We start from the raw sequence: 26948 nt of genomic DNA, 5'->3' as shown, positions 1-26948 counted from the left end.
GTATGAGAAATGTCCCTTTTGGCAACTAGTACTACACAAAACATGCTGCATATTCCACTGTCTAAACACTGATGATGTCAGCACCCTATAAGTACAGCAGGAGAAAGCAATCCTCCCAGTAATGCAAATAGTGCACTCTGCTAATACGTCTCTCACTAGTGTCATAACATAATTAGGTAAGGGTTTGAATCCTGCAAGTGCCCAGTGTGTGTGTGTGACTATGCATGGGGGAGTAGTGCGTGCAATTCCATGTGTATGAGAAATGTCCCTTTTGGCAACTAGTACTACACAAAACATGCTGCATATTCCACTGTCTAAACACTGATGATGTCAGCACCCTATAAGTACAGCAGGAGAAAGCAATCCCCCCAGTAATGCAAATAGCGTGCACTACTAATGCGACTCTTACAAGTGATCTAACATAGTTAGGTAGGGGTTTGTATCCTACAAATGCCATGTGTAATTTTGTCACACAGTTTGTCCATGTGTGTGGGGTGTTGTTCCCAATATTGCATGACATACATTATATCAGTAATATCAATTCACACATGATGTATGTGTGTGCCACCTACACATATGTACCTGTGAACTGCAAGAGTTCCCATGTCCGAAGCCTGCCTCATGTGAATACATGGAATATGCATCAGACAACTGCATGACTGGGGTGTTCTGTGCAGGGGCTGCATGTGGTATGTGACTATACAGTGTGGGTTGTAGATGGTGTCATCCCACCAGCGAGGGATACATGATTGGTCTGGAGCATATAGTCCACATGTTGGTGATGAACAGGTGCAGCATGTTGTCACCACTTGTGGGAGTGGTAACAAGTTGTTCCATAGCAATGCAGGGAATGAATGATAAGACAACTTCAGATAGGGTCTTGCAGCTAGAATAATGCTCACACTGTATGTTTGGGTAGTTGCAGTACAACCATATAATGGTGTGTGTGGAGACCGTCATATTCCCAGTGTTGTCAGGAAGGCCAAGTGGGTTTCCTGGGTATGGGAGTGTGGTGTGTGCCAGGCTATGAACCTGAAGGCAGTCTAACCCACTGTGTGTTGCACATGGAGAGGCTCTGATGCTTTGTGCAGTGCCACCAACCTGGGGGTGTGTGTATCTGAGGTGCCTTTGGATACATCCCCCCTGTTCTGTTTTGGTGCATGTGTAGGGAATGACAAGCATGGTATCAGGAATGACCTGGCACTGATGGTGTGCACCTGGGAGCCTTGTACCAGGAGTCTGTTACTGCATGGATATTGCTGTACCCCATGCTAAGGACAGTTTCCACTGCATGCATCTTTAGGTTTACACTGCTGCTGTTGAGTAGCATTGCTATTAGTGTCCCATCCCATGTGATACCTGTGTAGGTGGCTATGTAATGTCAGCCTTGCATACAAAGGCAGTATGTGTGTAGCAACAGCCTCTGCCAATATACAATGGCCCATGGGTGACAGGTGCAAGCTGTCCCAAGCAAAGCAATGTGGCATGTCCAGCATGTAATCCCACACTGACAGGCATTCGATCCCCTTTGGATGTCACTGAAAGATACATTAAGTGCAGAAACCGGTGATCCTGCCTACATATTGTGGCAGCATTCATGGTGAGGGTGAGATGCTACCCAAAGCCAGGGTCATACCAGCCTGTGCCACAACCTCAGAGAGCCCTGCCATGTCCCCTAACATGTAGTCCAGGGAGGTGCATCAGAGGTCATACACACTGGCACAGACAATGACTGAGTCATACTGCTACATGCCTTGGAGTGACTGCTTTGCTTGTGTTATGTGGTGGATCATAGTGCCTGATGGGCAGCTCAGCGTGACCGTCACCTTGTTCAGCCTGGGAGCAGGACCACCGTGTACGTGTCAATAGAGGTACCTCATACAACCGTAGCAGGTGTGTTGTCTAGCCATATGGCCTGACACTGTTTGGCACACAGGCTTTGTGATCTATGTGTCGCATGTGCTCTGCTCTGGCATAATGTGTGCTTGGGTGTCTGCTTTGCAGGTGTCAGCTGCTCAGGCAGGATGCTATTCTGAGAGCCCAATAATGTACCTGTGTGTGTCTGTGTTTGGATTGTGGTCGTGGCAGGTCTATGGGAGACTGGTACTGTATTCACTGTAGTATCCCACACCACCTGACAGGGAATTCCAGTGCTGTGTAAACAGAGCTTAGCCCCCAGTTTGGCTATGTGGTTGCATCTCTCACATGTGTTGTACATGAGGCAGCTGTAACATTGCCACATGACTCACAGATTCACCAACTGGACCTGAGAGTAGATCGACAGGTGACCTTTGCACATGCTACCATAGCATTGTGACTCCCATACTAAGTAACGACACATAGGGCCAATGGGGAACAAGGTACTCAAGGTGACTATGTGAGGGTGTAGTGCTCCTGAATTGTTAGTGTTGGCATATATGAATGCTGTCTTGAGCAAATGTGAGGTACGTCATATGCAATGTGTTACAGGCAAGCTACATGCAAACAGGACAAACAGTGACGTTCTGTCAAGTGACACATGGACATCGGTACAGTAAGCAACACAGATGTCACTAGGGATCCACAGAGGCACTGTATATCTGCACCGCAGGTGGAATCAGTGTTTCAGGAACATAACAGGCAAACATGCATACAAACAAAGCTACAGTCAGCAGGCCTGTATGTAGACTATGCTACAACAAACAAGGTGTACGACTTCCAGTATGTAACAGTGCATATATGCAGGCCCTCCAAGCCAGTACCCAGACATTCCCAGGTCAGACGGGCTGGGTCCAGCCGAAACCCCCACAAGTGTATAGACCACGTACCTTCGTAATGTTGAATAACTGGCCTGATACCCAAGTGCTCATACCTGTAATAATACACATGTCAAATAACAGACATTGAGCCCTCACTCAGCAGTTCCAGATGTAGTATGATGTATGCTGCCTGTCCTGGCACCACAGTATCCTTGACATCTATGGACACTCTCCCTCCTGTCATAGTTAGTTCTGTGTTTAGGTGCTGTTATGCATGGTATGGGGTGTGACCTTGTAGTGCTAGTGTACTCTTGTGAGCCCTGAACCTGCTGTGTAGTACTGCACAGATATCAACATCCTGAAACATCTGCATTGCAGAGTCGTGTGTGGACAGCATGCAACTCGCAGTTGACATGGCCATCATTGAGTATCAATATGTACATTGTTGTATCCCCTGTGCTACCTATGTAGGTGGCCATCCCTTCACAGCCTCACCACCAGTATGCAAAGATGTGCAGACAGAACACTGTGGTAATTAGTATGGGTGTACAAAACAATACAATGACATTCATACTGTAACTGCACAGGCATGCTGGTATATACCCACAATGCTATAATTACACTGTACTGTTGGCAACATCATACTATTACAATACATCTATGTAGTCACCCTGTGCATCAGCACCATGTTAACCTGTTCCTGCACCGATTTTACAGATTGCCGGAGGTGGCACAGTTTCATCATATGCACAGGGTGTATACCTGGTATGCCTGAGTCTGCCACTGATACAACCAATTGACATGTCTGTGTGTGTGTGTTGGTGAAGGACAGCAGTACAAGATGGGGCAATGTCGATGCAGTGTGTGCGTGTATGCGGTAGCCCTAGGTGTTATCACTTTGCATGTGTGTATGAATGCACACAGTCCCACCTCATGGCTGCCATATACAGGTGTTTGTGGACAGCCGCAGACTGTACCTGCCAGGACATACAGATCACTGTCTGTGGCCACGGACACGGTACCTGTGCCTGGCAGGGGTGCTACGGACCATATCAGGTACCAATCCAGACTGGGTACTGTCATCAGAAGCAGGTGTTCATTGACTGGAGACAGGTCCCTGTTGGGACTGTCCAGCACCACGTGCACTTGGTCTCCTGGGGCGGTCCGATGACAGCACAGACCCAGCATTGCTGGGGCTGCTGCTGGCACTATGTAAGCAGCCACGGCCCTGTTGTCATCCGCGATGGCTGCCAGCTGCTGCTGTTGCTGCCATACGGCCACATCGACGCCTCAACTGTCCACCATTGCCCTGGCTCATGGACATATAGTTGTGGAACAGATCTAATGTGTCCCCCCAACATCTGTCAATGACCTCGGTGAAGTTGCGGATGGCAGCCACAACATCACGCATACTGTCATTCATGGCTGTGCGACATGCTCTCAGCTCCCTCAGACCCTGTCTGGTGTACCGTTCCATATGTGACTGTGCCTGCATTACAGCCCGAAACATAGCTGGGGTTGAAAGACCTCTGTGGGCACGTCTGACAGGGGCAGTACGCCAACGGATGCTCCCACAAGAAACCATGGATGTCTGCCTGTGTGGTACCATGTCAGGGCCCTGGCCATGGCTGCAGTGTGGGGATGCATGTGCCACTGGTACCACATTACCCTGGTCAATGCCCATTGTATCCTGTCCATCACCTAGGGACATTGGTGAAAAAGGATGTATTGGCAGGATGACTGTGCGCATTGGTGGAGTCGACAGCTGTGTAGTGTCAATTAGCTGACCAATGACGGACCCTGGCACACCTACCTGTGTCATTACACAGGTATCATCATCACTATCCACAGCAGCTGATTCAGGTTCCCTGCTGCATGACACCAGAGCAGCACCAGAACCTGTGGGAGTAAGACAGGAAACACAGTTTACAATGTGTACACAATGCCACCACTGATGCACACATGCACACATGCACACATGCACACATGGGCACATGCACACATGCACACATGGGCACATGCACACATGCACACATGGGCACATGCGCACATGCACACATGCACACATGCACACATGGGCACATGCACACATGCACACATGGGCACATGCACACATGGGCACATACACACATGCACACATGCACACACCTCAGTATATGAGATATCAACCCACAGACACAAACACACCTGCAATCAAACACATAGCACTACTGCTTCAGCCTATTATTACTATTAGTATACAGAGTAGTGAAGGTAATGGTATTACACACTCACCAGCATGGATAGGCTGCCTTGCTGTTACACCAGAGGGACCAGTGGAAAAGAGACATTTATCGTCAGTGGGCACAACTGTCCCGTTGATACTGTGGGCATGTTACAGTTCAGTAGTGCAACAGTTAGCTTCCACAGGTGTACTGCAGATAATGAGGTTATCACTAATGCACAATAATTACCAAAATAACAGCTACAAATCGAGGACACACCCCACACATGCATAACCTAACAGTGTACAGAATGGTCACTATACACATGGCATGTTACCTGCACGCTCTGTGTCCTGCTGCTGTGTGGCTCTAGCATCCATCATTACACATGTATGCTGTTGTTGTTGCTGCTGTGCTGGAGCCACAACACTCAGGAGTAGTCCCTCCAGTCTGGTGAGGGGGGGATGTCTAGCCACCCCACCACCTGTGACAAGCTGCTGCCTGTGGATATCCGACGCACGCTGATGGACATTTCTAATTAAATCACTGCAGTGATGGTGTACCTGCGCATATGTCTGGTTATGTGTGCCTATGTCATTTACCCGACGGATCAGGTCTTGCCACAGTGCAGACCTCTCCTGCTGGTTCTGGCTGGTGCGGGAAAAGAGTACAGTGAAATCCCGCACCAGGATCTGGTGTATCTCCTCCTCCTCTGCAGCGGAATAGACTGGGTTCCGCTGGTGAACCATGTCCCTGAAAAGGAGAAGGGAAATATGTCAGCAATATCTGTCAGCAGACTATAGCACACATAATGTACATTATACTTGACTGCAGTGATATAACTTAGGCATCATATATAGCATCTGTCTATCTATTGGGGGATACACATGTACATGACCAGATATCAGTGCTCATCTGACAACTGTGCAACAGTACCTGGCACACTCCATACAACAGACTAGTATACTGCAGCAGTCAACGCACTGTTTCTGGTACAATACACAACCTCACACTGGGGGTTTGAATCAAGGTACTGTATGGGGAACATTATCAGCCCATGCAGTACACACAATGCACGTTACATATTTCACTGGTACTGCACACTATTCTTACTTGCCATAACCCTACCTACACTACAGTGACATACAGGGTAACACAGCACAACATATGGCAATGTAGTATGTGTTGATCGCAATACCCCACACACCTGTCTCTGGCCTCACACCAAGGATACACACTACCATGACTGACAGACAGTCATGGTGAGCAATCACACCAGTACACAACATGCACCCAGTCACTAGCACACTCATTCCACCTCACATATTCCATTTGCAATGTGTTAATGGGTGTGCATTGCATCCTAGGTAGGTAGTGTGCTTTTGGCCCAGGGCCTACAGCAGCATACTTTTATGCTACCCTGCCCCTTGTGACACATGTGTTATGATTGTACCTGCTCCTTACGAACAGTTACACAGGGTGACTCATATGGCATATTACCTATCAGCATAACATTCAGCAGGGGTATGTCTGACATCTACTCATGGGGAGCCTTGCTTCTTAATTCTGTGTGGTCTACTACAGGGTATGTCATATCTGTGGCTAGGGTCCCGTACCTCCACCATGTGCTCTATACTGCAGTGACAAGGATGACAGATGTAGGTAATTTGTGTTATGGATGTTGGAGGTGTTACCATGGTTGGGAGACAACTGTCATGGGTGTGACCGAACTATGTATATCCAGAAGTGGTAACCTCTATGTAGGTAGTTTGTGTGCGCTCTGTGGTGTTTGACTGCATTGACACAGTTACTTGCATATGTCTGTGTCCTTCACCATATCTGTAGCTGTCATGGGAGGTACATACCGTGTAGGACATTGTGGGGTGTGGAGGGGTACAGTGACCTACATGTCCATAGCTGACACACCATGTCCGCTGACACATTCCATGTATAGGTATTACAGGACTAGTGTGCCACTGTGTATATCGATGTGGAGCCTATTGTACACTTGTTGACCCTGTTCCCCCCTGACACATGCAGTGGTGGGCAGGCATGTACATATGTGGTGGTTACTGGTGTCAGTGTTTTTGAATGGGGTATGGTACTCCAGTATCGACACTGGTGTTCACTCCATGCCTGTGACACCAGGCACCTGTAGCAAGACATCTGCACACATGTGCCTCACACAGTCTATATATGTATATATATATATATATATATATATATATATATATATATATATATATATATGTATTGATATATTTATATCTGTATATGGATATATATCTGTTTGTATATATGTATATATCATATGTATATATAGATGTAGATATATACATATAGATGTGGGGAGAGAGGGGGAGAGAGTGAGAGAGAGACACAGGGTGAGTGTGAGTGTGAGGGGGTGGCACAGAGAGTGAGAGATAGTCATATACAGACATATCTGTTGTCAGTCAGATCTATCTGTATATGTTTGTCTCTACAGATATCTATATATGTATGTGTGTATTACATATATCTGTACATACATATTCTACCAATCTCGATGTCTGTGCAGTAAGTGAGAACCTGGTTCAAGGCTCCTGAGAGCACACCAGCGGTACCAGGCTATACCCCGTATCATGCATTTTGGCCCCAGGACTCGGGACAAAACAAAAAGGGAGGGGGTGTGTCCATATTCATGGAGGACACACACACCTCCAGGTTAGTGGCAACACATGAAGCATCACAGACCATCCATGTGCAGATAACCATAGGCAAACCTGCTATACAACTGGTAGCATGTTACAGACCACCCTCCCGATCTCAGGGACCACAGTCGGCCTTCCTGTAGACATTGGAGGATATGAATGTCTCACCACACACCATCATATTGGGATAGTGTGACTACCCTAACATACACTGGGTGCATTATTCTACCCCAAACACCCTAGCCCAAAGGTTCCCAGAATTCACTATGTCAAATGCAATGGAACAGCTAGTCACCTCTCCCACAACAGGAAATAATATACTAGACCTGATCATCACATACATGTGGAGAATGTGCTACACACTGGAAGTATACCCCTCACTAGTCACATCTGACCACAGACTAATCACCCTGGATATACATATCCCACCTCCCCCACAACACAACAGACTACAGTGGGAAACCTCTCACATGCTGACTTTACACGTCTTATAACTGAGTTGGTATCCTTAATGCCCACTGGGCCAGTGTAATCTACTTCCCACAATGCAGACACCCTCACATATGCTTCTACAGACATCTCCAAGAATGCATGGATCATGCAATCACAAATGGAACCATGACCCTCTCCACCAAGGGCAGGCGTCCTGTCTGGTGGACCCCAGCATTGAACAACTTGTATAACAACAGATGGTAGCTACTGCATGGCAGAGCATACTTCCATAGAGCTACGGCATCTCTCATCAGCAGTAGTAGAAAGATAGGTTTTGTCGTACAAACATGCAAGGCCAACAATGAGAGGGACATCGCTACGGTCACTACAGATAACCACAAGGCCTTCCTCTGCTATGTTACACACCTGGGTGGGAACCCTCAGTTGTGTTCACAGTTAGTTCACAGTGACATACGCTACACTGAACACAGATAATGCCAACAGTCTGGCAGACAGGTTCAGTGCAGGTTTCTACACTCCCTCACCCACACGTGTGGAATTACTTATCCCAGCTGACTGTAACCTCCCTGTCATCTCAGATGTCCAGCTGGGAACCACCCTCAGCGGAGCTGTAAACACAGCAGCAATGGGACCCAACGGTATTGCAGGTTGCATGCTATGTGAACTGCAAGAGGAGCTACACATGCACATTACATGCTATTCAGCCATAGCCTTACTACAGCATATGTACCTGGACACTGGCATACAGAAACAGTAGTCCCACTCCACACAGGTGGCACCTCTACAGACCCTGGTAACTACCGCCCCATAAGCTTAACCAGCCTGGACTGCAACACTATGGAAAGGATCATTATGGTACCCATACACAGAGACATTGGGGACTTAGACACTTGATCCCACCTGATTTGGCTTTGTAGAGGGCAGATCCTGCCTTATGAACCTGGTTGACCTTTTCACATCAGTCACTATAGCCATTGCTGAGGGCATAGCGGTCCATACAGCCTACTTGGACTTGCCTACAGCATTCGACACAATACCGCACTCTGCCATCATAGACATGATCAACAGCTGACATGTAAATCCATATGTCACATGATGGGTTGCAAACCAGCTAACGGATAGAAACCCTATAGTCAACCTCACTGGTGCCATGTCAGACTCAGAGCCAGTCAAATGTGGTGTCCCACAGGGCTCTGTCCTGGGACTGCTCATGTTCGGCATATCCTTCTCAGATGTGGAAGCAGACATGGGAGGGTAGGGGCTGACAATGTTTAAAGATGACTGCATACTAGGCACCATAGGCGATACACCTGCTGACACATACATCCTACTGACAGGCCTCACGGACACCAACGACTGGTGGCGGAGTCATGGCCTGACACTGCATGCCACGTAATGTATACTCATACCCTTTTGGACGGACAAGGTACCTACATATTATCACATAGACAATAACCCACTGAGTACAGACAAAGTAATCGGAGACCTGGTGACACTGTGCAATGCTGACCTCTCATTTGACACCCACGTTGCCGAAGTGGTTGGATGGACTTTCTACCTTGCCCACCTTATCATGAAGGGATTCACATCCACATCAAAAGGGGTCATTGTACCCTTATACTCCTCCCTTATCAGGCCCATGACTGTGTACTATGCCCCATTTGGTATGTACCTCACCTGGCACTTGCAACAGCTAGGGGGACCCCATGAGTACATCACCAGGAGGATCAAGGTTCTGCAACAACTGTCATATGCTGCCAGACTAACGTAACTCATGCTCTATTCCATAGCATGCTGCCTACGTAGGGGTGATCTGTGCCTGATGTAGTAGGCCATGTCCAATCTGGTAGTGATGGACATGTTCCACCTCATACAATCCAAATCCATCAGAAGCACGACAGCTACGGATTTAAACCTCAGCACACATATGAATAGGACATACTGTAGGGACAGATCCATCACTAAGAGGCTTCCCATACTGTGGAACAGGATCCCAGTTCATGTTAGGCAGAGACCCTCACTGACACTCTTCATGTGCATTCTTGACAAGTGGATGGGAGATCATAGGTTTACAGCAGGGGTCTTCTCTGTGTCACTACTAGACAGAGCCACAGTACACTAATGCTATTATGTAGGGGGGTCTTCACTGTGTCACTACTATTCAGAGGCGCAGGTTTCTAAATCTATTCTATACACTGTCTGCAGATAGCCTAGTACTAAACTATGCCACTGTGAAACTATATCAGTCTATGTATTTCTACATCCCTCTCTATCTATGTATACACATATGCATATTTTATATATATATATATATATATATATATATATATATATATATATATACATACATATCTCGATATACATACATATACACATGTTTTATATATATATATATATATATATATATATATATATATATATATATATATATACTCCTTTTTAGGTCCACATATGTATACACACAGTAACGTACTGCTGAACACCCATTACTGTACCACCTACTTATACATTGCACTACAACCTACATTGCTATGTGCACATAGCTACCATCACATACATATGTATATGGAGCCTTCAGTGACAGTTTCAGTATGTTCCCGTCCCTATGCACATCCTCATATACATAGATATAGACCAATAACACATCTGGAGGGCTCACAGTATGTAGAGTATTATAGTAGTACTTTACATTACCTGTGTTTGTTGCAGCTGTTTGTGTAGGCTTGCAGTTGCTTGGCCTGCTGTCTGCCTCTTTGCTTTGTTGTTTCAGGTTTGTTATTTCTTTCTCTTTCTTTCTTTCTTTCTTTTTTTTTTTTGTTTTCTCTCTCTCTCTCTCTCTCTCTCTACCTCCAGCGGGTGCAATGACAGTATTGCATGTGTGGACTGGGTGTACAGGATGCTTTTGTAGGTATCTGCACATGTCCATGTGATGGCCTCTGCACCAATTGTTAGCCAGCATTTACTAATTGCATGCAGCCTGTTGTGTAGTGATTGCAGTTCTCACTGTGATTACAGGCCTGTGCTATAAAAAGGTCTGTTAGGTAGGCGTAGCCCTTTCAGATTATCAGGGTGGGGACCATGCTGGTTTGCTGTGGACACTGTTCTGTGAGTGTATGGGTTGGTATGTCTCTCATATTTCAAGCTGTGTTGTAGACACTGCATTGCATGTTGTTCTGTAAGCTACTGTTAGTACATTTGGCAGGGTGTCAGTGGGGCACAGTTGACATTTGTTTTCACATCAGGGACATCCCTGTAACTCAGTCATAGTTGCTATGTCTGAACTCTTAACTATTCAACTATGGCTGTGTTTATCTTCCTCTTAGTATGTGTGTGGCTTGCCAGATGCTACTGTGGCATTATTACCTAGTAGCTACCAACTAGCACGACTGTTTCTCAGCACACAGTACTATTTTACAAATCCACTAGATTTGACAGTAAATATACATGACATGCTTTGTGTACTAGACTTGTATATTCCCTTTAAATTAATTCCTACTATTTTATGATATATTTCTTTCAGCACAATGTTCTTGTATAGCACTCATGGCTTAGTGGTAAGTCATGCAGACTAGTGTTTCCAAGGTCCTGGGTGCGAGACTGAGGGAGGTATTTTATTTTGCTGCTGAGAAAACTACAGGCCTTGTCATTCAGAGTGACTAAGGCACTTTTAAGCAGTTGTAAGCGGATTAGCGCTGGTTTGCGCAGAGGGCACGCATGCACACTGCCACTTAGCTTCGCGCACACCCGCTTACTACTGCTTAAAAGTGCTTACTCTTGCGCACACCCGTGCTATTTTCTTTGAAAGAAAAGAAAATGGGGAGATAGGAAAGTGGTGAAAAAGGGGTCACAAAGAGGGTAGGACAGTAGGGAAACAAGCTCGGGTTTTGCAGGAGGGATGTAGGTAAGGCCCATAGCTGCCCATTTCTTCGTCAGCAACAGCTGTGCATATGTTTGTAATTTGGTGTGACATTTGAAACCTTCCACCCCTGAGAGAGGTGTAAGGACAACAATAATACTTGTTGTACAGCCAATTGTAATTGCCAGTTTACATGTCCAGCAGACATGTGTGCAAAATGGGCAGCTATGTATGGGGCGTAATTTTTTTTATGGGTACAGAGTGCCCTTTTTTTTTTTTTTTTTCAGGTGAGAGTGGTATGTCAGGTACAGGAAGTCGGTATAGCTGGGGAGGTAGGTTGGGTAGGTTATCAGACAAGACAAACAAGACGCATACAGGGGCGGTGTATGACACATGTGGGGGGGTTACACAATTGACGGGGATGGATGTTTGGATCTCTCATGCCCATGAGCCCACAGATGGCAACAGTGGAACTGAGATCCCCACCCAAGGGCAGTTGCCACTGTGCCTTCACTGCCCAGGATGGGGCTGTGCTGGGGGCTGTGTAGGCCGGGCAGCAGGCACGCCCGTGAGTTGTGCCACCTGTGCCTCAAGCTGGCGTAGGGGCTCAAGCACAGCGTGCCGGATCTCCCTACGCACCACAGTCCGGACACTATGGAGGGTGAGTGGATGTTCTCCTCTGGCCACGCTTGCAGAGGGGGGATGAGCCCCATCCCCTGCAGCGCTTCCACCCGCAGGTGGCACAGGGCCACCGGAGGAGGGTCCGGCCTGGGCACTACTGCCAGGTGGACTCGCCAGCTGAGGTGGGAGAGGTGGGTCCACTGGAACCCACCTTCCCTGTCATCCTATGTTTTGCATTATGTTATGACAGTTTGGGTTAGTAACGTACAATACCATTCACAATTAGTTGTAACAGCATGCATTAGTATTCCCATTAACCAAACACCCATAAATTCAAGCCATTGAACAGCAAGCATAACACATGCATAATTTGAACAGCAATACACAATCCAACAACATGCAGGGTTGATTGATGGCAACAGGCCATCTGGTTTGGATGTATGAACAGGGCAGATGCATCAACGTACATGCAAATATGTATGAACCAACAGGACAAATGTCCAGGGGTGTTAATTGTGATTGCACATACCAATTTCACGTGGAATGGATTATTTGTGGTTATAGGGTAGGGTGAAGAAATATTTAATTAACAACTTCAAATACCAATACATATGCTGTACATTTCTACTAGCTGCAGATATATACACACTACAGTTCTGCCTACAGTTTCCTATGTGATAACTACTTCAGGTTCGTGATAGGAATGTTACTGCTACATCAATATACATTTCATATTTATTCATACACATTCATATCTGGCTCTGTTCAGCTACATCATCCTGCTACATTTGCTTTATATAGCTATAGACAACTGTGGATGTTTGGTATTTCAGACAACACTACTATCTGCATATTGCAGACTGAGAGCAACATATCCAGATTTTGGGACACACATTCCAGCTTCAGTACTGTTTTCAACACATGTTGCTATTTGGTTCTGCCTGTCACATTCATTTCATTCTGTACTGACTGCAGTATACTTTATTCAGGAGTTATTACTACTTTATTGGTGGATTCATACCTCTTTCTGACACTCTCTCACTTGTTTTATTTTTAAGATTCGGGATGGTACTTAATTCTAGGCTTTATTGACATGTTTTACCTTTAGTTATGACAATCCTTTCCAACAGTCTCACTTATGTCATGTTTCTGAATTTCAACAGGGATATATTCCACACATGTGTTTTACTCAGCTTCTGCAGCTGTACTTTTCAGCCTGCTGCAGGTTATGTACTATTATATTACAGGTGGGACATCTTTATTTCAGACTTGTTTCATTTTTATGTTTGGATTACAGGCTGCATCACACTTTTGTAATCAAGCAATACTTGCAAACCCTCTTACACTGTTACTTGCACATTTTATTAATTAGTGACTACACTGCACTCTTTTGCTAACTGTCATACTTATATATTTATTTACAGTTACAGGGAGAGAATTACTGACCTGCCTGGTGGCGCAACCGCACCAGCCTATCGCCATAGGCTTGACGGTTCGCAGAACGGACACCTGCAGCTGTAATATAAATGAAGTAATATTGGAATACACATCTCCATAATATCAGCTAGGTTAATTTCTTACATAAATAATTACATGTAACGTACTCAGTAGTGGGGCGTTGGGCATTTGCCGGGCCTCCTGGATCCAACGGTTCAGTTGGTCCTGCTTCCGTCTCTTCAGGTCCGCATGGTGGTGATGGACCTGCTCACCAGTCCTTGGTATTCCTGTGGCACTGGTGAGATCATGTGCCAAACGGTCCCACGCCTCAGCCCTATATGCTCCCCACAGGACCTGGCCCTGCATGAGTTGGGCCTCATGATTATGGACGAGGAGCCAAACCATATATTTGGACTCCTCAATGCCCCACCTCTGTGCTCGGAAACAACTACCCTCTCCTACACCTGACATCCTGGCTGCAAGTCAGTTCTACAATCGGTTATGCTGTGTATTCCCACCTATGGGGCTTATATATGCCGTTTTTCCCACACTTATCTGTGATTGGCCATTTTGGAATTGTATCAGCTTCACATAACCTGCTTTGTCATGCTCCTCTTTCTATTAATTCATATATATATGCTATTACTGCATTTCTAAGTGCAACTGTCATGGCTTAGTGGTTCAGTACTCTGACTATGGTGCATGGTATCCTGGGTTCAAACATGGCCATTGCTTTTTATATTTTATGACTGTCTACACAGGCTAGGAGGTGTGTCTGTGTAATGGCAGTTTTGATACAGCTTGCTCAACGTTGCCCGTCGGTTAGCTTGTTGGTGCGGTGCGCAGCTCCATGCAAATGGATCACGCTGGTTTATGCATGGTTTGGCTGTCAGCACGCATGTTACGCTCAACTCAGCTACGGGCACACAGTTTCAGCATGTTAAAATGCTGCTCAACCCCGGGCACTCATTTTACACCTGTTGTAACACTGCTCACCTATGGGCACTAATTTTAAACCTGTTAAAACACTGCTCACCTACAGGCAGATATACTCAACTTGTTAGACTGTAGCTCAGCTATAGGCACATCTGACATTTTTTTTTATTTTTATTATCTCACATTTCTTCAAAATACATGGCCCATTTCATTACATTTTACATAAAGTATAATTTTATATATGTACATATATGTCAGGGAATTGTTTCGTGCTTATTTCACTAAAAATAAAAATTGATGTTGCGAGGGCTCGAACCATGACTGCCTCCTTTTCAGCCAATGTCTCTACCGCTACACTATTGCTTCTTGGCTTACTTTGCATATTTAGTTCTTATATGCTTTTCCACTGACTGCTAACTGTGGCTAAGCGCCGGGCACGCTCGCGCAAACGAGCGCACTCACGGGCAAACATCTTTAAAACATGTAAAAAAAATATAAGATGTTCATTCATACATTTTATGTTCATAGTCTGTGGGGGCATGTGTTGTGTTGTGTTTATTCACATTTCCATGGACTCTGTCGTGGGCGTTTACTTTCGGGACTTTTACTCTTCTGGGGGCGTGTCCGTTTGCAGGGCTTGCCCTACGAACATGCCCCCTACTGTCTTACACAGACCGTGTTAGCCTTAGGTGTGATTCAGCATGCCCTCATGCATATGCATGACATGCTGACATCACACCGTTTAACTGCAGCCTCCGTGTAAACCTTGTAACTCTTACACGGAGGCTTTGTGAATCCTGCCCATTATCTTTATATATATATATATATATATATATATATATATATATATATATATATATATATAGTATATATATATATATATAGAGAGAGAGAGAGAGAGATCAGTATGTATGAATTTACACGCACACACACACACACACACACACACACACACACACACACACACACACACACACACACATATATATATATATATTTATATATATGTATACACACACACACACACACACACACACACACACACACACACACACACACACACACACACACACACACACACACACACACACACACACATATAGGCAAATTAGTATACTCAATCAAATGGCACATTAATGGGAGGTGGTAAGACAACCGGAATTCATTTGAAAAACTCACATAGACACAGGAAGAGCATGTAAACTTTTACACAAACAGTACCAAAAGCAGGCTGTGAACTCTTGGACCTGGTCTATGAGAGAGAGATCTTTTTACTAAACCACTACATTTGAAAATTAGAAATGCCCCACTTGATAGAATTCATTTTCAGATGAAACCTAGAGAAAAATTCTCCAAGATCAGTTGTTAAACAGAATTATACATGATACATATCAAGTACATTTGTTAATTAGTTATTAAGTATGTGTAATTCAATGTGCAATGAATAAAAAAGTTAGAATAACCACAAATTATAGGGAGAATAGGTACAGAGACCAAACAAAATGTTTGCTTGACAGGGTACAATTACATTGAAGGTAGAAATACAAGATAACATGAAATGCATAGACTGAGCATCAGAAAGAATGATGAAGAAAAAAATCCAATAAGTGATAAACTAAATTATTGGCTTCTCTACTCTTAGATAATGGATATAAATATCATACCAGAAGGCTGAAGTCTTAATGGTTATCTTGGTTTACACAACAAAATGCTGCATTTATTAAAGATATGGATTCAGAATGGCAAGAAGCAAAATTAGTCCCACCAAATGCAATCAAGTCTAATCCACACAAGAAGCTAAAAAAAGCTAGAATTACTGTCAACAAAACAAATTGGGGTACTGTTAAAGTTTGCAGATGTTTAGTATAGGTAAGCCTAAACGATTTTGGATCATAAAACTATAGCTAACCACTAAATCTTTAACAATACTAACAACTAACGGAATCTCAGCACTGAAACAATTAATGGTATTAGATATAGCATAACAACCCACTCTATCCACCACATAAACCATTTCCCGACTTCCCTCTTGTTATCACCTCACTCCATGAGTTCCTGGACCACCCTTAACTCCATTGAAGGTCTTCACCAAGAAACAAGTTATGGAACACTTAAGAAAACTTTGTTCCTACTCTAATTTTTCCGTCTTTCTATACTATTTAGCCCCTCTTCATCAAGATTGGAATGCATCTACTAACAGCCAGCCTGATTTTCATTTATAATCTACTGTTGGACACTAAAGTAGTGAACAATCTCTTCAAACTGGATCTATATTATTGAATCATATACTTCTTTCATCTACTGCTTCTTTATTGAACCCTTTTAGTCAAAACCCCTATTCATCGAAGTCTTTAATAGTCGAACACATAAACATTGAATAACTTTAGTTGGCCACCAGACAGAACATAACATGTGACTTTACTAAAGTACTCCATAAAATTAAAATATACATAAACAGTAAACAGTACTTTAAAATTTAAAATTCAGTATTTAAAAAACTGACTTAAATGAAAACAAAATCTTAGAATTGCCTTACTTTATATTTTAATATTTATGCCGATTTTCCTTAGTATAGTACCTCGCGACCAGTGTACAAAAAGTGGGTATAGACTCACTAATTAAAAATTTAAAAAATACAACTAGTTTTTCTCCCTCAATTAAGCAGGGGTTGTGCCCCCTGCACCCCCACACCCCCACAAATTAAATAAACCAACTTTGAGATCACAGTATGCTGATGAAAAGGGTAAACTAAGAATAGAGTATAAATATTCATCCCACTGTCGGCATGAATATTACTTAACTTTCACAGACTGTTGGATGGTAGGCAGGGCTTATGTGGGACTTGCTACTCCACATATTTTAATGTACTATATTAATACAAACCCTATTTTCTGGAATTAATATATGTTTCAATCAGGGACACAGTATAACATTATCTATTATCATTTTCTTACACTACAATTTAAATAAAATTATAAAACGCTGCTAATTTTTAAATAAGTTAACCCTATAATGCTGTTAATTTATTATGTAAGGCAACACTATATTTTAAAGCATACATTATGGTCCTCAGGCTGGTCAATAAAAATCATTCGGTAAGATTCACGTCGACAAAGTCTTCAGTAAATAAGGTTTTCAACTAAAAGGGTTCAATGAAAAGTATTCGATGTAAGAAGCATTTGATTAAATGATATAGACCTCTTCAAACTAGCTACCATAGTTGGACTCCCAAAACAGCCAGCTGTAAAGAACCAAAGGACTATAGACCAGTTGCTTTCCTGAATGCCCTTACAAAATTATTAAAAAAATAATAATTTATAAATAGATGCTGGAATATACCTTGCAGTATGATCTAATTTGTAATAAACAATATTTTTTTAGGCCCAAGTACACCAGTAATGCAGCCTTCTTCACTTTGAACAATGACATTTTACCACTTTAGAAAAAGGTTGGATTACTGGTGCATTGTTTATTGACCTTAAAAGTACCTTTGAGTGTGCTGACCATGCCATACTCATAGCTAAATTATAAAGCATAGATTCTCTATCAAGGTCTATGCATTGTTTGATAACTATCTGGTCAGCATGTCATTCACCATTATTGGTGAAAACATGCAGCCTTATTCACTCTCCAACAATGCTGATGTTCTGTAGGGATCTATATTAGATCCATAGTAGATTTCCTGCTATTGCCATTATACATTGGGATCTGCCTAATCTAAACTGCAGCTTATATGCGGATAATGTATTTACCATAGTGATTTCTTCATCACAAAATAACATTAACTAACCACTACAAAATGACTTCAGGCTACATTGGGACTGGCTACTGGTAAACAGTCTCACTTTAAGCAAAACAAACTTCCAGGAGGCTGACATGAGCACAACCTTTCCACATATATGACCCAAAAATATCAAATACTATCTACAGTTAACTAGCAAACTATCTAGGTCTAACCCTTAATCAAACTCTGACCTTCATCATGAGTTCCATAGGCAGAAGGTTTTGACACAACTGAAGGTATCACACAAAATCTCCCAACTTCTTACTGAAGAGGCCAGGCAGGCTATTACTACTGATGTACTCTTACATAGGGTCAAACACCCATTCATTCCCCTGTCCTTGTCTTCCACTCCACTCAAAATTGTAATTTACACCCAAAGACTGAGAATAAAATACTCAGGTTTGTACACCTCAGCCCCCAGTATGAGCACCTGTCTCACTGTCAATTAAACCCACTAACTCACAGCTTTAGCAAAGCCACTTTCCTGTTGAACACAGTCACACACAAACCTCTAAATAACTGCTACTGCCCAACTCTGGCTAAATTGCTATGATTCAAAGATTCTTCTTACTGTTTAAGCAAGGTAGTAAATAATCTACTACTTATCCCCACCCCCACCCCCCTACAATAGTCTATTCATAAAGAGTTGTTTCTGAGTTATCCTTAACACAGCCTTGGTACAGAGGAGTGGACTCCTTATGTGACTCAGGTGACTGGAGTTTGATTATGTCCCTGGCATTGGAGGAGCCAGGCAGGGAGAGAGGGACGGAGAGAATTGAAGGGATAAGGCCTACTCACCTCTCTCAGGGGAGAGCAGTAGGCAGTCAGAGAGCACACAGGAAAGTGTGAGTTCTCCAGTGAAAACCAGGGAAAAAGCTTTCCATACTTAAAGGGATGACGTGGTGCTGCTTGCTGGCAACATTACTTGCCAACATAAGAAACGACCAGCACAGGTACATATACCCCTTTAGTTATGCAAGCTAGGATTTCATGGAGAGCAGAACAGGGCTAAGTAGAAAAAAACATGACTCACTCATAACGAATGACTAAATGCTGGCTCCTCCCAGTTAGCCATTGCCCTGATCAATAAGCATTGGGGAAAAAGAGGGTGCAAAACAAATTTAGCCCTAACACATTGAAAAAATATCTCTGAGGAAATTAGAAAAATATCTATTCTAGAGTCCTTCTTGCAAAAACCTAATGGAACATATTAAGAAGAATGTTCAATGTCAATATTTTAACGTTCACGGTTACCTTTCCCACCTAGCTATTAACAATTTAACTTTCTTCTAGCCTACACTTCCTATTTTCTTCCCCATCCTGTGTGTATGTGTGCATGTGTGGGTGGGCATGTGTGGATGTGTGCCTGTGTGTGCCTGTGTGTGCCTGTGTGTGTGTGTGTGTGTGTGTGTGTGTGTGTGTGTGTGTGTGTGTGTGTGTGTGTGTGTGTGTGTGTGTGTGTGTGTGTGTGCAGGTGTGCGTGTATCTTTGCTGAATATAATTACATTGCATGACCTTTATTGTATGCACTTACTGATGACTATTTTGTTTTGGATTCTGTGAAATTTCTGCCTATTATTGTTAAAAATATCAGTGTACCTATTTTATATGGATTATGGGATTTTTACACTTCCTTAGCTGTCTTAACTTTACTGTCTTTAAGGCCCGGGTTTTGCTTAAAAAAAAGTCCCTAGCCCCCCCCCCCCATGCTTACCTGTTTACCAAATGTCAAATATCTAAATAAAAGGAATAACTTTAAACATTTTTGTTAGAATGTGCATTTGCAAGTAGATAATTTTCATATAACTTTATAATGATATGCTCTTTTAATGTCAAAATAATCTGTCAAAGAGTTTTTGAATGTATTCTTGGTTGAAACTGGGCACAGTGCAAAAAACAAGTCCATTCCAGAGATTGCCAGAATGGACAGAGAAGCATGAATTACCAGCTTGATCCTTGGATTTAGGTATGGATTTAAGAAGATTTGGAGATATGCTAAGATGATGAGGAGGTCTGTGCCCCTTAGGATATAGGCAAAAGAGGTATGACTGGAGTATTTTACTATTTTATAGGTACATTTTAGTTGAAGTGACAACAAGTATTGCCAAAATTTAAAACCATAAAAAATTCTATAATGAAAAGTCTAAAAAGACCAAAAATTAAACAGCATCCTGAGTTTATTTTTTTGTTTGCACAAGTGCCAAACCACACAAATTGCAAAGTGAAAAACACTTGTACATTTTGTCATGGTGACTCATTGCAAATCAAGTAATCTTTTTATTAACCTTTTCTTATCTGTGAATTAAGTAGAACTGCAGACTAATTAATATACACACAGATAAAGAATATAAAACGTATATGGAAAAAGTCATACTCATATAGTGGACAGTCAATAACTAGATGCAGGAAGACCCTAACCATGTAAGACATTTGACTGTCTGATTAATCTATACCAGTACACTATTTATGTTCTAATTAAACTGATTGTCAGCGATCAAGCCAGGCAATTTGATGGAACTGCTTCAGCCACTGAACTGTCAAAAGAATATACGGACAGGTTTTGTACCTCAGTGATCAAATGTCTTCATATACGATAATTATTGCGTTTTATGGATATTGCTTTGGTAAAAGACTGCAAAACTAAGAAGATGGTCCCTGCAGTGCCTCTGTACTGCCAGCTATCACACTGTTTAGATATTACCAGGAGAAGGTGTCCAGTGTTTTGCCACATGACCAGAGAGTCTGCCAGAGGATGAGAGAAATAAGTTGCAAAGCCAGGAGTCTTTAATGTTCTGTGACCATTTTCACAATTTGATTTCTGATCTGTGTTTATATCATCAAATAGTGTGACCCTACTTTCAAGTGCTGGATCTTTTCTTAACATATATTGCATTAGATGTCTAAACAGTGACCAGTTTAAGAAGGGTTAAAATAGTACTGTTAGTGCATAGGCCTAATATGAGGCAGACATCTTCAAAGACTATAAATAAGTGAAAGAAGGAAAGAATGCACAAGTTACATGAGCTGCATTTTGTAATAGTTCTATTTTGGGTCTCTGAAATTTGTTTAGAGCACTATGGATCTTGTTTGCTTGACTGAACAAACTTCATTCTTTGTCCTTGCCTGGTGAGCTAAGTTAATATTTCATTACTATTTCTACTTCTAGCTTTGTATTTCTGGCAGTGGCTGGAATGGGTCCACTTGGATCAGCTCACTACACCATTTAAGACATGCATCAATAAATAAGTAAATAGTACCAGCACTTTGATACCAAGTATGTGATTCTGTTATCTATATCTTCCAGGTAGAGCAGCTTACAGATAAGCTACATCATGTTAATGTGTTTATAAACAGCGTCCGCTTGAGTATAGTGTGACAGTTAAAGAGGTAAAATTTACAAAATGCTTATGAATTGTACAAACAAGGTAAATGCTAAGACTTCTCACATAGGAATACAAGTATTCTAACCAAATTGTCTCAGAATAGAGTACACTGGTGTACCCTAGACAGAAAATTCAGCAGAAAATATGTTGCTTCTTGTGCTGCATTTTTAAATATAATTGGAATTAAACGCATGTGCTTTGGTTTGAACTGCTGCTTCACAGCACCTGGCTCACCAGTTCAATTTTTGATTATTTTCTGTGAAGAGTGAGGAAGACCTTTCTGTCTCTAAATGGGTCTTGTCAGGTTATCAGTTTCCTTCCACATCTCAAAAGATATGCTGATAGATGAATGACTAGCCTCCAAATTACTCATGGGTGTATGTGTATGTGATTGCATGCATGCACACATGTGTATGTGGAGTCTGTATCTGTGTTTGCAAGTCTCTTTGTATATTTGTGTGTGCATTCAGAGAGAGACTGATATCCTGTCTGGGATTTTTCCGCTGTCTCATGACACTGATTACTTGGATTGACTCTAACTCTCCCACAACCCTGAAAAGAACAAAGTCAATATTGGAAAATGAATGTGCTCAATTGTGTTTGAGAGGTTGCTCATGAGTTTGTGTAGGTGTGTGTCACACCAAATTCTGATCTTGCTCTATTGAATATATCTACTCAGCAAGAAACAGCACAGGTAGTTTTGGGTTGCATTATTTACTAACAGTGAGAAGCAATACCTCTCAGATGCTGAACAGATGGTATTGCTGTGTATCTATGTCTATATGTGTATCTGTGCTTGCATCCTGAGATGGACTGGCATCTTTTGCAAGAATTTTTTCTCTGCCTTATGACCAATGGGTGTAAGGATAGGCTGTTGCTCTCCCCTGCAACTCTATACAAGACAATGATGATTTTGGAAAATGTCACACTGAATACTGTTCTTTTTGTACTGAATATGACTGTTGAGCAAGAACAAATTCAGGTTGTTTTTTGTTGCATTGTTTGCTGTCTTTGCAGAACAGTACCTCACAGATGATGAATAGGAAGACTTTACAACTATATAAAATTCCACACTACATACTGAACCAGCTGTTCAGTGCTGTATAATTATCTTGTCATACTGACCATTTGTTTTTATTGCATACTGACCCTCTGTACTCATACTGCACACCAAACCTCCAGTTCAGTGTTGTATGAAAGCTGATTATAGATTATGTATATAGTTTGCCATATTAAAGATGAAGTCAACAAAGTCCATTTGTCAAGACTTATAGAATAATGGGGCAACTCGAGAAAGCTACTTTTTTTTTACATTGACATAAACTGTGCCCCAAAGTGTACATGCAAAGGATACCTCTAAGTAACACTAGTAACTCTGACATTGGCAGACCTTAGTATAAATTATAGTACCTTCACAGAATTGCTGACTTGGTGTGTCAGTCTTGACATTCAGTAAGTGCTCTGGGATGGCACACGGTTGTGTGTCTGACTACATTGTGATTTTGGGGCAAGCAGGACAGGACCAGAGTATAGATAGTTTTCTACTTTTGTTGCATGCTAACCACATTGTACTGAGTATACATGGAGCAGTGACCTTACACAAATGTCTTTCAGGTTATATATATTCAGAACCTTTTGTGCAATGCAGAATGTGTATTACCTGAGGATGCTATAAAGGTGATATGAGGCTGTGTTACACACAGACTCTGCTTTGGCAAGCGGTATGTCTTTTAAGAAATCTAATGTGTAATGCTACAGATATACCAAGCAGAGACCCCAGTGGTGGTTTTACTTCCCTTTTATGATGATGTTGCTGTGCATTGCAGACTGTGTGCTAGTTGACTGTGCATAGATGATTTGGGATGCAATGCACATATGTAACCTATTAAAATGGTTTAGGATCACTATGTATATTGAAAGTTATGATAATACCGCATGAGTATTAAGATACTTGAATGGTGTATAGTCTTACTACATAGGGATCTTGTCCTGCAGAGCTATATTACTAATGAGTCATTATTGAATATGGATGACCTGAGGTCACAGAGTGTGCTGATCCAGAAATGTTACATCACATGGGGAATGAGTATGCATCCAACTCATGCAGTTTAGGTCACAGTTCATGGTGTAGCAACAATATGCCATTATATGGTTAATAAGCTGAAACCATGTTCCGCTTGTTACCAGTCACACTGCATTTAGAGTATGCATTGAATTACTACAATGGTACTAGAAAGATTCTCCCACCTGATGATTTAAGCTACATTACATACAGGACATATAGTACTATAAAACATCTAAAAATGGGATCTAGGAAAAGTAATCATAGGGCATTTAGTAAGGAGATAATTAATTTCATGCTCAGTACTGAAGGAATGCATACACTGAAACCCTCTTACTCTAAACCCAAGACAATAACCACATATTCATAAAAGGAACCCACTCAATGAGTGATCATAAAGATTATCTGACAGTAAAACACATGATAAGCATTTTTGCTGGGTACAAATCTCCTCTGCATCCCCTATACCACCTCATGCTCTATGTAACCCTATGGAGGGACTCCGCACCCCTCACCCCTATTAACTCGATATATCACAAGACTGCACAAACAAAAAGAAGTTCAAGCAGTTGTTAATATGTAATACTAACCATTTCCTCTCCTCTTCATCATGATTGCATGATCTCTAAACTTTGGTGAAATACTGTTGCTTGAGGATCAGAGCTTGTGATCACTGATAGCACTCAACAGAAAGCACACTTTGTAAATTGTAGCCATTGGATTGTACTTTATACCACACAGTGATGACTGTTGGTAAGCAGAGTAATATGACATAAAACCTAGGGTAGTACCTTAATCAGAAGGCTGTACTAGCACTGCAGACATGCTTTTTTACAATGCAGTATAGGTACCAAGAAGGTAAGCTGCATATCTGATTCTGGGTCACTCTATACTCTGGTCCTTTCATGTAATACTGTGTTGGATAGTCTGACAGTTTCTTATAAAATCTTGTATTGATTGCCATTTTCTCAAACAAAAATGAACAAAATGGCATTCAGGAAAAGGAAAATTAACTTTTCCCAGATGTGGCAACCTCACAGTTACTCAAATTTAAATATGGATAATTTTGTAGATTCAAAGATCTCCCTTGCAATGCGCTGTGTGTGTGTGTGTGTGTGTGTGTGTGTGTGTGTGTGTGTGTGTGTGTGTGTGTGTGTGTGCGTGTGCGCGCGTGTGTGTGTGTCTGTGTGTGCGTGCGTGTGCGTGCGTGTGTGTGTCTGTGTGTGTGTGTGTGTGTGTGTGTGTGTGTGTGTGTGTGTGTGTGTGTGTGTGTGTGTGTACTACAATGTTAACACTATTTTGTGACTTATTGAGTGTAATTTTGCTTAGTTTTGATTGAGGAAATTACATTTTTCAAAATCTACTTGCATGAAACATTCTATATCATTACATTGTCAGTACTTTGGAGTTGTGCACAAATGAATAAATACCATATCCAGTCTGCTATGTACCCAACATCTGATGCTTCATTCTTGTTACTGAAAATGTGTTTCTAAAAGTTTTTATAAACATATACAAAGTTTGGGCCTGGTCTACCATACACTACCAAGAATTGTGTAAGGTGTACAAATGAATTAACATTTTATCAAATCTTATATGAGTGTACAGAATCCAATGCCTTGTTATTGTTACTGTAAACTAATTAGTTGTTGTGAATTTATATACATCTCTATATAAAGGATAACAGCATTGTATTCAATCTATTACATGCCGGCAGTACCTTCATACTGTCTTCAAGTGAAATAACAATGTATCAAATATGAGTGTGCCTTGGTATTGTTACTGTAAATGAATTAGTTGATGTGAAAATATACACATTTCTAATAAAAAGGATAAAAACATTGTATTCACTCTACTACATGCAGGCAGTGACGTCATACTGTCTTCAAGTGAATTAACATTGTATCCAAATGCTGCAATGTCAAAGAAATGCTGATTACAGGTACTGCACATATTATAAGAACGTATGCAATAACTTTTTCTTGTCATGTGAGCATACATTTGTCAACAGCAACTTTATATACTTGTTTAAACTTTTGTTTCAAGAAATTTCCCAGTGAAATTCCTTGAAATTCTAGTAGAAGCCAACTAATTTTGGAGAATACCCTTAAGCATTATGCTGTGAGAATTCCCGCTGCCTGGGGTAGGGTCCAGTGGAGAGTGAACAGCACAAAAAAGTGAAAATTAACAACTCCTAATCCTTTCCTTAGGTAGAGTTGCTTACCCCCAGTTATCCAAGGTAGATCCACTGGATATGAGCCAGAAATAGCTGGATGGATGGGTTGATGAACCTAAAAATCTGTAGCACAATCGATGAGTAATCTAAAAAATATATTAAAAAAAATCACACTGTTATAAATCAATGGTTGCTGCTTAGAACCTCTATAAGACAAATCTCAGGAGTCCAGTGTATTTCTCATGGTTTTTACTGATCTTTCAATCTTCAGAGCAGGTTAGTGCAGTTTAAATCGGAGGTACAACAAATATGTCTCATTTTATATGTTCTTCAAGGGTGCTTGCCACTGCTCCAGCCATCACTGAGGTGTTTCCAGACTCTGGAGGAGTACTCAGTTGATGTGTCCAAATTCTGGGGAAGTGCCCAGTGCTAAGGAGTGATCAATGTGCCACGCCTCGTGAATTTTTTTATAGCACATTATTTTGGTGCCAAAATGTTGAACAATAGGATGAAGTTAGAGGAAACAGATTTGCAGATAATTAAGTTTGTCAAGAACATCCATGTTTTTTTAAACCAACAGAAGGTGGATAAGATAACCACCAAATAAG

The sequence above is a fragment of the Protopterus annectens genome, chromosome 4.part0 (assembly GCF_019279795.1).
Source record: "Protopterus annectens isolate FY-2018-M chromosome 4.part0, PAN1.0, whole genome shotgun sequence".
Taxonomy (NCBI): Eukaryota; Metazoa; Chordata; order Ceratodontiformes; family Protopteridae; genus Protopterus; species Protopterus annectens.
The sequence above is the reverse complement of the archived record's forward strand: the minus strand, read 5'-3'. Positions refer to the sequence as shown.